General features: G+C 39.4%; 1 protein-coding gene across 1 annotated transcript in view; it reads right to left on the minus strand.

Moving 5' to 3' along the window:
- TSHR (thyroid stimulating hormone receptor) overlaps positions 1 to 12,197 on the minus strand; it is a 182,143-nt gene that overhangs the window by 81,653 nt on the left and 88,293 nt on the right. The gene's annotated exons all lie outside the window — the stretch shown is intronic.

Below are 12,197 nucleotides of genomic sequence, written 5' to 3' on the forward strand. Positions count from 1 at the left end.
ATCTATCTATCTATCTATCTATCTATCTATCTATCTATCTATCTATCTATCTATCCATCTATGTATATAACTATTTATCTATGTCCTCTTGAAACCACCCTAGTTCAGGCCCTGACCTCTTCTCCTAGAATACTGTAAAACCCTTTTAGCTGGTTTTCCTTCCTTCAATCCATCCCCTCTCCAATCTGCTTTCCACATTTCTGTCCAAGGTGATCAACCCAACATGATCATGGCACTTCTCTACTCAAAACCTTCCAGTTCACATTACTGCCCCTGCCTCCTTCATATGCCCTACATTCCAGAGAAGAGATACTACTCTCCATCGCCCACTCTTGTCATGCCCTCTCTCACATCCTTCCTTTGTATATGGCATTTCTAATGCTAGGGATGGATTTTCTTCTCACCCTCCATCTTCATCAGTTGAAGTCCTTCCTCCAAACACTATCTCAGACACCTTCTTCTTTATGAAGCCTTCTTTGTCACACACACACACACACACACACACACAAACACACACAAACACCCTTATTGGCACATTGCTTGAGCCTTACCTTGGTACTTCTCTCACACACCTTTGTCCCATAGTTAATGGCATGCTTATCCTTCCTTCCACTAAGGTTGTTGAGAATGGAGACTGTATCAAATCTATCTTTGTGTCCCATTGTGCCTAGCACAATGCCTTGAAAATAGTGGGCAATAATTAATATTTGTACATCTTAATTGAACTTAGCATTATTTTCACATCAATTCATAGCTTTTAGTGTATTAGATTACTATTTATCATTTATCTATGTCACTGGGTCTTATTTTATTTGAACTTTGTTACTACAGTGATTGAAATGAATATATAACCTGCATAATCAAAGAAGCAGGACCAACCTCATTTATTTATGTGACCTACTAGTCTGCAGGGGAGTAAAGAAATAAATGAGGTTAATGACAAAAGAATAGTTTGTTACCTACTTAGAACCCAAGGTGTTTTATTATTAAGCATGATGCTGTCTTTATTGCCAATCCAGAAATGCTACCAAATACTTGTCTCAGCTTGGAGGTCTTTAGTTTAACTCACCTTAACTGGATCCACCTGGCCACTTGTTAGGTAAGAAACACAGTTTGTAAGCTGCAAATGTATGCAAAATAAAACAGTGCCCATTACAGAGAATTTAATGTAAGGCACCATTCAAGGGGGTGTTAATCTTCAAACATCCTCTCCCTAGTCTAATAATAGCTGCTTTCATACCTATTATTTCATTTTATTCTCATGGCAACCTTTTGAATTAAAATTAAATAAAAGATTCAATTTGAATACCCATTTATTCAGTGATCAAATTCAAACAAGCATCTATAACTATAGACAGACATTATACTAGATGCTGAAGATACACAGATGAAATCAGATACAATCTTTGCCCTCAAGAAGCTTAAAATCTGGGAGGGAAGATAAAACATGCCAAATGAATAGCTGTAATGTGAATCATAAAAATACAAAGAAGAAGTTCTGGTTAATTTAAGAGGGAGAGATTACTACCAAATGGGAGAAATCAAGATAGGTTTCATGGATGGGGTGGCCCCTAAATTGGGCCTTGATGGAAAGTCCATTAATAATAATAACAAATTGTCTCAATATCAGTATCTGTGTAGCATTTTTCAGTTTATAAAGTGCTTTTCTGTCAATAGTCTTCTGAGGTAGATTGTGCCAGGGTTATTATTCCCATATTGTAGTTGAGAAAAATGAAGCACACAGAAGTCATATGAATTGCCCTTTGTTGCAAAGGTAGTATGTAGCACAGCCACTACTCAAACTAGATCTTCTGACTCTAAGTCCAGTGTTCTTTTTACTAGACCAGTAATCTCCAAATTCTTTTTATTGTATACCCCATCATCCAAAAATTATTGTACACTCACTCCTAATATGTATGTATATAAATATTTATATATAAACTATGTAGTCTATATTCCTATTAATTGCAATGGCATCAGTGCTGGAGCTAAAAAGATTTGTGTTCAAGTCTTACCTCTGACATATCTTATCTGTGTGACATTGAGCAAGTCTCTTAACCTCTCAGTGCAATGATCAGTTCTCAAGACCCTTAAGTTATAAAGCAACATTGTGCAATGATCAAGTAACATAGACTTAGCTCTTTTCAGCAATACAATAATTTAAGACAATTCCAAAAGACTCATGATGAAAAATGCTATTCACATCTAGAGCAGGAACATTCTACTTTCACTTTTTTTCATTTTTTCCCTCTTTTGTTCAGTTTCTTCTTTCACAACATGATTAATATGGAAATATGTTTTACATGATTGCACATATGTAACCTATGTCAAATTGCTTACCATCTTAGGAAGAGGAGAGGGGACAAGGGGAGGAAGAAAATTTGGAACTCAAAAATGAATGTTAAAATTTTTCTTTCCATGTAATTGGAAAAATAAAATACTATTTTTTTTAAAGTCTCTAAGTTATAGAGAAGGTATTGCATTGGTAGGGCAAGTTTCTTTATCCAGGAGTTCCTAATACCAATGAAGCACAGGTCCAGTCCCTGTTCTATTTTATATATATATGTGTGTGTGTGTGTGTGTGTGTGTGTGTGTGTGTATGTATGTATATGTATATATAACATACATACATATATATGTAGTACTATGCTAATAATTATATACCTTATAAAACTTATACAGAAATAGAAATGAGATAAGAATGAAATTATATTATGAAAATAAGTTGACCTTTGTAGTATCTGACACCAGTGCCTGTGTTGCAGTTAGGTTAAAAACCCCCTTAAAGAGCAAATATTTGGGTTAAGAGGAAGCCAGTGGTAACAGGGGGTGTAATAGGGGAGTCTTGACCTATTAATGAATAAAGAGGGTGGTGTGACTGTGTTTGCGACAAGTTTATAATTTTAGGAAGGATGGGATGTGACCTATGTTCCTACTCTCTCGGATCAAACATTTTCTAGGTTCAGGCCTTGGCTGCTACTTTAGACACTTGACAACACTCCACTCTGCAAGCAAAGCTATATGTAATCAGGCACCATGGTACTCATTTCATTGTGAAACTGCCCCAAAAATGCAATTCTCACTGCCTAGACAAAGTTTGGGTTTAGTCTCTGCATAATAATGATTAACACAGATGGTCAGAACCTAATATCCAAACAAAGAGGAAAAGAGTAAAAGGAGGTGACAAAGTTAGTGTGGAATTTGGGACTGAAACTGAAAAGTTTCTTAAACTCTGTTTGAGGCTTATAGTTTTAATAATGTTTATACTCTAGCTTCCAAAGTACCAATTTTTACAGTATATAACTTAGTTTGCCAAAACACACACACACACACACACACACACACACACACACACACACACATCCACCATTAACTAGGAATTTCTTAACCTGCAGCAAGAGGCAGGAAGGTGCCCCAAGTTGCTAGTGGGCTTGGACGTAGAGCTAGCAGAGCCAGAGGCCTTGGGACACTAGTGTGAAAAATCAGTACCTAATTCATAAGAATTTCTCCTTAGCTTGCCTTTCATCTATATACTGCTCTCTAGCCATAGGGGACCTCAAGACTGTCCAGAGACCTCTTTATTCTCTCTACATGTACTTACTCTCTTGGTAATAGTATCAGTTATAGTTTCAATCATGTCTTGTCATATGACTCCTAAATCTATACATAATAGGGCATTGGAGATCAGTGTCAGCTGGTGGATATGAAATCTCTAATGCCTGTTTATGCAAACCCCTAGAAATGGGGCTCTACTTAAAATGACAAGACAAAAGTCTCCTTTCATCAGAGAAGGAGAGGAAGATGAAATCTCATCAGTGGAGAAATATGAGCAAAACAATATACTCAGGAGAGGAGAGGAGTCGAGAGATACAGACAGAAACAGAGATAAGAGATTGGGGTGGAGAGAGAGACAGAGAGAAACAGAGAGAGAGAGAGAGAGAGAGAGAGAGAGAGAGAAGAGCTGTAGTGGATCAGTGCCATCACTACTATTGCTGTCACCGCCACTGCTTCCCAACCAACCAGGGAGGTTAAACTGAATAGAAAATGCTAATACAGAAATGACTAACTGTTTTTGTTTGGAGAGAGCAACAATGGTGACACTTCACCTATCTCTCTCCCTGTTCCCCTTCCTCCCCCTCCCCCCCAGTATCTGTTACAAAGCTTAGTTCTATTTCTTTAAATTTTAGGCTGTTCACCTAGTCTCTACAAGCTGGTATTAAGATAAGACTGTGCTTAACTCAAGGCATTATTGGTTTGTATTTAGTTTCCTTAGAAACAGTTGAGAGGGAGGCTATGGTCAGCTGCACACCAAGTATAATGGAAGCTCTATTTCTAATTACTAGAGGGTTTCCCTGACTGGAGGCTGAAAACCAAACAAAGTTTTTTTTGTTTTGTTTTGTTTTTTTAACTGAGAAATAGAAGTACAAAGTCCAAAAGCAGGGAAAAGATTAAGCCATTTGAAATTCCCTTGGGCAAGGAATGAGCTAAGGTGTGGCATGAGAGAGGAGAATAGATACTTCCCTCAGAGGCAGTTAGTAGACTCAGGCAAATCTGCCATTGTTGCATTTCCCCTGGCAGGTTCAGGAGTTCCTATCTACCCCTGAAGGGCAGAATGAAGGTATTGACTGAGGAAAAGTCCTATCCACAGGAATCCCTGAAAGGAGCTGGACAAGAGTGTCTGTCCTTATGAGGGTGAGGCCCAGACAAGAAGGTTTACAGAAGTGGTTTTCCTTTTCAGCTTTGTTGTTGTTCAGTCATTTCAGTCATGTCTGACTCTTCATGACCCCATTTGGGGTTTTCTTGCAAGGACATTGGAGTGATTATCCATTTCTTTCTCCAGCTTATTTTACAGATGAGGAAACTGAAGCAAACAGGGATAAGTGATTTACCCAGGGTCACACAGCTAGTGTCTGAGGTCATATTTGAACTCAGGTCTTCCTGATTCCAGAACAAGCACTCTATCTACTGCACCACCTTGCTGTCCATACCTTTTTCAGCTAAACAGCTCTGTATTCCCAGCCTTTTTTAGATACATTTCTATCCCTAATCTCTCTTGAGAACTGGCCCCATATTAACAACTTCTTGCTGCTCTTCTCCACCTGGATATTCCATAGACATCTCACAACTAGCAGGTCTAAAAAGAAACTCATTGTCTTTCCCCTTGAACCTATCTTTCTTCCAAACTTTCCTGTTTCTGCTAAGAGTACCACCATGTTTCCAGACCTCCAGGTTCACAACCTCAGAGCTATCTTGAAGTCTTTCCTGTCCCTTGCTCCTAATATCTTTTCATTTGCTGAGTCCCCCTGCTTTAACTATATCAGGTGTCCTTTTGACAGGGTATGGGATCTGGAACACCAAAAAGAAAAGACCCTCAGTTCTTGAAATTTCCCACAAATTTCAGGAACCCAACCCCTGAACCTAGATCCCTGGCATTTGCCTGAGACATTGAGCTCATCCCAGTATAATCCTTTCAACTGTCCTTTCATTGTGGCCCCAATGCAGCCATTCTGTTACCTCCAACACAGCCCAACTCTTCATTCTTCGTTACCTTCAGACCACCCCAGGCTATTTGCTACTCCTAGATCACATCCAGATCTTCCCACTGTCTTTCTGTATAAAGGTGTCCATCCTTCCCCCATTAAATTGCACAGACTTACTGGGATCTTGCTCACCCCAACTGGTGTCATAAAAAACTCACTACTTGGACTGAAAGAAGGTTTGAGTGGTTGAATTCTTTCAAGGCAGACCTGCACCCTATGCACTTGCATTTCAGGGTTCCCAGCACCCCTAGACCTAACATATTTTGGTTCCTAGCACCTCTAGACTGTAACACTTCCTCATGTCTCACTGGCAATAGTCTCATAATTACTCTCCATACTTCCAGTTGCCTCCTTTCCAAGCCACATAGCTTCCTAAGTCACAAGTCCAGCTATGTCAGTTCTCTACTTAAGAACCTTCACTGGCTCCCTGTTACCCCTACAACAAAATTTAAATTCCTTAGCTTGGAACTGAAACCCCTTCACAAGTTGGCTGCAGCCTAATTTCCCTGAATTACTGCGTCTTATTCCCCTTCCCATACTCCACATTCCTGCCAAACTGGCATAACATACTGTTTTCCCAACTAAGTCTAACAATGTAGTGGTGCTATGACTTTTAAGCTGGGCTCTTACTCCCTCTTTCTGGTTTTCACTGGTAGTTTGAGTCACTACTTTCTAATCACTTCCTGTATCTGCCCCTCCGGTGTGATTTCCTTTCTAGTAACTCCGTCATCTCTGTCCTTTGGGCATAGCTTGGTTTTCCTTCATACCTCACCTTGGAAAGACAATGGAAAGGAAACACTCAGCTTGCTTACTCTATCTTCTCCCCACCCAAACTGATGAATCATTTGCTAGGATGATCAGATTTACATATTCTACCAGTTTGGGAAAATTATAAAAGATGAATGCATAATTTTCTTTTGTTTGAGCCCACAGCTAGGATTCCCCTGGAAAAAAAATTTCTAATTATAAATCTCCCTCTCTCTTGAATATATAGCAATTTACATTAAAAAAAATCTGTTTTTCCTTTAGGTTGGGTTTGTTAGTCAACTCCAACTCCATAAATCCTGGGTCAGGATGATCTTCTTGAAGGATCTAGAGGGACATGCTGGTGGGAATTTCTGTCCTCTCCAATAAGCTTCCATCTCTAGTACGATATATTCTTGGCAGCTCTTTGGGATGTTGTATTCATTCTTCATCTACTGTTTCCATGCCTTTGTATAGGCTGTCCTTTATGCCTGGAATGCTGTTCCTCCTCACTGCCTGTTAGTCTTCCTACTGTAAGAAAGATGGTTTTTGAAAGTACAAAATCTAATCACAGAAATGGAATTGATAATGAGATATGAGTGAAAATGTAGCCATACCACGTGATCCCTTTATGGAGGTGTAAAAAAAAATCCCTTAAGTGAATTAGAGCAACATGATAGGATGAACAATGATAAATCGTACTCACTAGGTGACATTTAACAATTAGTCCAGGAAGAAGTAGGAGAAGAAGAATTTAGATACTGATGAAATGTATAGATGTTACATAGACCAGTAACCAGTCATGAGAAGTCATGTGTACATGGGAGAATGGAAGCACAAGCAGAACAAGTGTCACAAAGAAAGGGCCCAGGACTCTGCAACTGAGGCTATTTGGACTGATAGGGCATAAAGAGTGTCAGAACAGGTGTTAGTTTGCTGAAACTACTTTACTTCCACTCCCTGCTACAGACCTCAAAGCAATAATTCTGTATCTCCTTTTCTCTTCCTCTCTTATGGAAACCTGAAAATTTTCCTTTTAGGTATGGTTTTTTTCTTTTTCTTTTTTTTTTAATTTTAAATTTTTTTCTTTTTAACATGTGTTTTTTAAAACTCTGGGTTACAAATTTTCTCCCTTCCTCCCTCCCCACCCACCCTCATTGAAAAGGCAAGCATCTTGGTACAGGTTATAGATGTGTAGTCACGCAAAACACTTCCACAGTAGTCCTGTTGTGAAAAACTAAGTGTATTTCCCTTCATCCTATCCTACCCCCCATTTATTCTATTCTCTCTTTTGACCCTATCCCTCCTCAGAAGTGTTTACTTTTGATTATCCCCTCCCCCAAACTGCCCTCCCCTCTATCAACCCCCTGCTCTCTTTTCCCCTTCCCCCCTTATTTTCCTGTAGGGTAAAATAGATTTCCATACCCCATTGTGTATGTTATTCCCTCCATAAGCCAAATCCTATGAGAATAAGATTCACTCATTCCCTCTCACCTTCCCCCATTTCCCCTCCACTGTGAAAGCCTTTCTTGTCTGTTTCATGTGAGATAATTTACCCCATTCTACCTCTCCCTTTCTCCTTCTCCCAGTATAATCCTCTCTCCCCCCTTAATTTTATTTTCCAGATATCACCCCTTCTTCTTCAACTCACTCTGTGCCCTCTATCTATCTGTACATACATATAATTTTTTTCCCTCCCACTAATACTGACAAAGAACTCATGAATTACAAATATCATCTTTCCCTGCAGGAATGTAAACAGTTCAACCTTAATAAGTCTCTTATGATTTCTCTTTCCTATTTACCTCTTCCATGTTTCACTTGAGTCTTTTATTTGAAAGTCAAATTTTCTATTCAGCTCCGGTCTTTCCCACAGGAATGCTTGAAAGTCCCCTATTTAATTGAATGACCATTTTTCACCCTGAAGGATTATACTCAGTTTTGCTGGGTAGGTGATTCTAGGTTTTAGTCCTAACTCCTTTGCCCTCTGGAATATCATATTCCATGCCCTCCGGATCCTTAACGTAGAAGCTGCTAAATCTTGTGTTATCCTGATTGTGTTTCCACAGTACTTGAATTGTTTCCTTCTGGCTGCTTGCATTATCTTCTCCTTGACCTGGGAATTCTGGAATTTGGCTACAACAGTCCTAGGAGTTTTCCTTTGGGGATCTCTTTCAGGAGGTGATCAGTGGATTCTTTCAATTTCTATTTTGCCCTCTGGTTCTAAAGTATCAGGGCAGTTTTCCTTGATAATTTCTTGAAAGATGATGTCTAGGCTCTTTTTTTGATCATGGCTTTCAGATAGTCCAATAATTTTTAAGTTCTCTCTCCTGGATCTATTTTCCAGGTCAGTTGTTTTTCCATTGAGATATTTCACATTCTCTTCTATTTTTTCATTCCTTTGGATTTGTGTTACAGTGCCTTAATTTCTCAAATTGTCACTAGCTTCCAATTGCTCCATTCTAATTTTTAAGGAAGTATTTTCTTCATTAAGCTTTTGGACTTCCTTTTCCATTTGGCCAATTTTGCTTTTTAGGGCATTCTTCTCCTCATTGGCTTTTTGGACCTCTTTTGCCATTTGAGTTAGGCTATTTTTTAAGGTGTTATTTTCTTCAGTATTTTTTGGGTCTGCTTTAGCATCACTCTCAGTTTTTCCTCTACTTCTCTTACATGCTTCTCAAAATCCTTTTTGAGCTCTTCCATGGCCAGGACCAATTAATATTTTTCTTGGAGGCTTTGTATATAGGAGCTTTGGCTTCGTTGTCTTCTTTTGGTTGTATGTTTTGATCTTTTTTGTCATCAAAGTAAGATAATATAGTCTGACCTTTTTTGTGCTGCTTGCTCATGATCTCAGCCAATTATTTGAGTTATAAACTCTTTGTTAAGATAGGAGTCTGTTTCCAGTGTGGAGAATGTACTGTCCCCAGTTTCAGGGGTTTTGTGCAGCTGTTTTCAGAGATACTTCTAGGGACCTGTACATTTTCAGTTCTTCCAAGGTGGTATGATCAAGGGTGAGGTGTTTACTCTTTTCCTGGCCTGTGCTCTGGTCTATGAGCACTCTTTTCTGTCTTGGAACTGTGAGGAGGGTTTCCTCTCCACAGCCACTATAAGCTTCACCATGCCAGCATTCCTCCTCACCCCAGGACCACCACCCAGAACTGTGACCCAGATCCAAGCACAGGCAAAGCAAGAGAATCCTGCACCAGCAGAGAGATCCCTGAAATCCCCCTCTGATCAGCCACTTGATTCCCCCTCAGTCTGTGGACCAGAAGCTCAGGACGCAGCCATTGCCTCAAGGGCACGCTCTGGACTTTCGGCTGAGACCTAGCTCCTCTCTCACCGCAGCCACAGACTTTTTCCACTGACCTTCTAAGTTGTCTTTGGCGTTCATGGGTTGAGAAGTCTCGAAACCACCACAGCTGCCTGTGATTCAGTCCACTGAGGCCTGCTCCAGGTTCGCTGCAGCCTGTGTGCCCATGCTGAGCTGTGCTTCTCTCCCAGCCTGGCGTGATACACCTTTCTGATCAACCATTCAGGCTGTCTTTGGTTGGAAATTTGTTTCACTCTGTCTTTTTGTGGGTTCTGCTGCTTTAGAATTTGTTTAGAGCCATTTTTTTATAGGTATTTGGAGGGGTTTGGGGGAGAGCTCAGGCAAGTTACTGCTTTTACTCCGCCATCTTGGCTCTGCCCCGTCTAGGTATGGTTTTTTAATTGTTGTTTTAGATGTTTATTTCTTTGTTTTAGATGTTTAGTTTTTTCTCTACAAGCAGTCTGGATGGTCAATAATATTAAAGGGAACCAATAAAAAAGTGAAAAAAAAAAGTCTAGAAGTACCAGATCTCAAACTTCACTACAAAGTGCTAATCATCAAAATAATCTGTACTGGATAAGAAATTGAGTGATTGGTCAATGGAATAGATTAGATACACGTATCACAGTAACCTAATATGTGATAAACCCAAACATCCAAGCTATTAGATCAAGAACTCACTGTTCAACAAAAACTGCTGGGAAAACTGGAAAGCAGTCTGGCAGAAAATAGGCATAGACCAACATCTCACACCATATACCGAGATAAGGTCAAAATAGGTACATGATTTAGATATAAGGGTGATATCATAAGCAAATTAGAGGAGTATGGAGGGAAATTACCTGTCAGATCTATGATAAGGGAAGTATTTATGAATGACCATATAAGGGATAAAGAGGTTTATGAGAAGTAAAATGGAAAATTTTGATTACATTAAATTTTAAAAGTTTTTGCAGAAACAAATCTAATGCAGCCAAAATTATAAGGAAATTAAGAAACCAAGAGAAAATTTATATCAAGTTTCTCTGATAAAGGTCTCATTTCACAAATAAAAGGGAACTGAGGCAAATTTATTAAAATAAGAGCTATTCCCCAATTGATAAATGGTCAAAGGATAAGAGCAGGCAGTTTTCAGAAGAAAAAAATTAAAGCTATCAATCACCATATGAAAAAATGTTCTAAATCATTAATAATTAGAGAAATGCATATTAAAACAACTCTGAGTACTACCTTATATCTATTAGATTGTATAACATGATAGAAAAGGAAAATTCAAATGCTGGAAGGGATATGGAAAAATAGGTACACTGATACACTGTTGGTAGAGCTGTGAACTGGTCCAACCATTCTGGAGAACACTTACGAATTATGCCTATAGGGCTATAAAACCACACATGCCCTTTGACAGCAATATCGCTACTAGATCTGTATCCCAAAGAAATCAAAGAAAAAGGAAAAGGACACATATGTACAAAAATATTTATGGCAGCTCTGTGGTGGCAAAGAATTAGAAATTCATTTTCTTTTGCAACATGACTAATATGGAAATATGTTTTGCACAATTTCTCATGTATAATGGGTATCATATTGCTTGCCTTCTCAATGGAGATGGGGGCTAAAAAGAGGGAATTTGGAACTGAAAATAACAATTTTAAAAGAAAAAAGATCAGAAGTTCCATGACTTCCAAAGTGAAATAAACTAATCTGATAAACCACCCTGAAAAACAAACAGTGTGGTTGGCCTGCCAAACAAAAACCAATGCTAATTGGGGTATACTTAATAGAAAAGTAGTTGGGAGGAGGCAACTAAGGGAAAAACAGCTTCAGAAGAGAGAGACCTAACACTGAGTTGTTTTGCCAGTATGCTGTCTTTGGCTAGGGGCTGAGACTAAAAAGATAAGAGAATTACAAACCATTCAATACAATTTTTCAGAGCAAAAGAGTGGTTTTTTTGTTTGTTTATTTCACCAAAAGTCCCATTTAGATAATGAGTCACTATTAGGGCTGGGAGAGCCAAATAGGAGCAGATGAACAGCGCTGCTCACCACAGCTCCCTGACTACTGCTCTGATTCAATTACCACCAGGTGGGGCTAATGTGAAATAGCGTCTCTCCCCTCTGCCTCACACATACTTTGTTGCGGCTTAGGGCACCTTTCTGTTCGAAGTAATGCAGACTGAGAAGGGGGAAAGCTGAGAGCTTCAGCAGGTAGGAGCTTATGGCAGCAGAATCCCAGATAATGATTGGTTGCCTCCTCCTACTCCTGCTGCCCCTCAGAGATCTGGAGGAAATCCCTACAGGTCTGAGTCCTCTGGTCCTGTTCCTGCTTCCTAGGACCTTTACCCTAATAGTCATCCTGGCTCAAAGGTTTAAAGATTAGGAGCCATTCCCACAATTCTTCTTCACTCTTTATTCCCCCTAGCTTTGGATTAAACAGGCATTGCCCAGGGTATTGAAACTGCCACCATTAGCAGGAAGAGGAGAACCCTGACTAAAACTTCCCTCATTCTAGGAAGTAGCAGCTGGCATTTGGCAACAATGCCAGCCTGTGGTTAGCAAATTGAGTTAGCTGCAGAAGCAGGGAATGGTAGCAGACCTACGCTT

This window comes from Vombatus ursinus, unplaced genomic scaffold, assembly GCF_900497805.2.
Source record: "Vombatus ursinus unplaced genomic scaffold, bare-nosed wombat genome assembly UNPS02014945.1, whole genome shotgun sequence".
In the NCBI taxonomy this organism is placed as follows: domain Eukaryota; kingdom Metazoa; phylum Chordata; class Mammalia; order Diprotodontia; family Vombatidae; genus Vombatus; species Vombatus ursinus.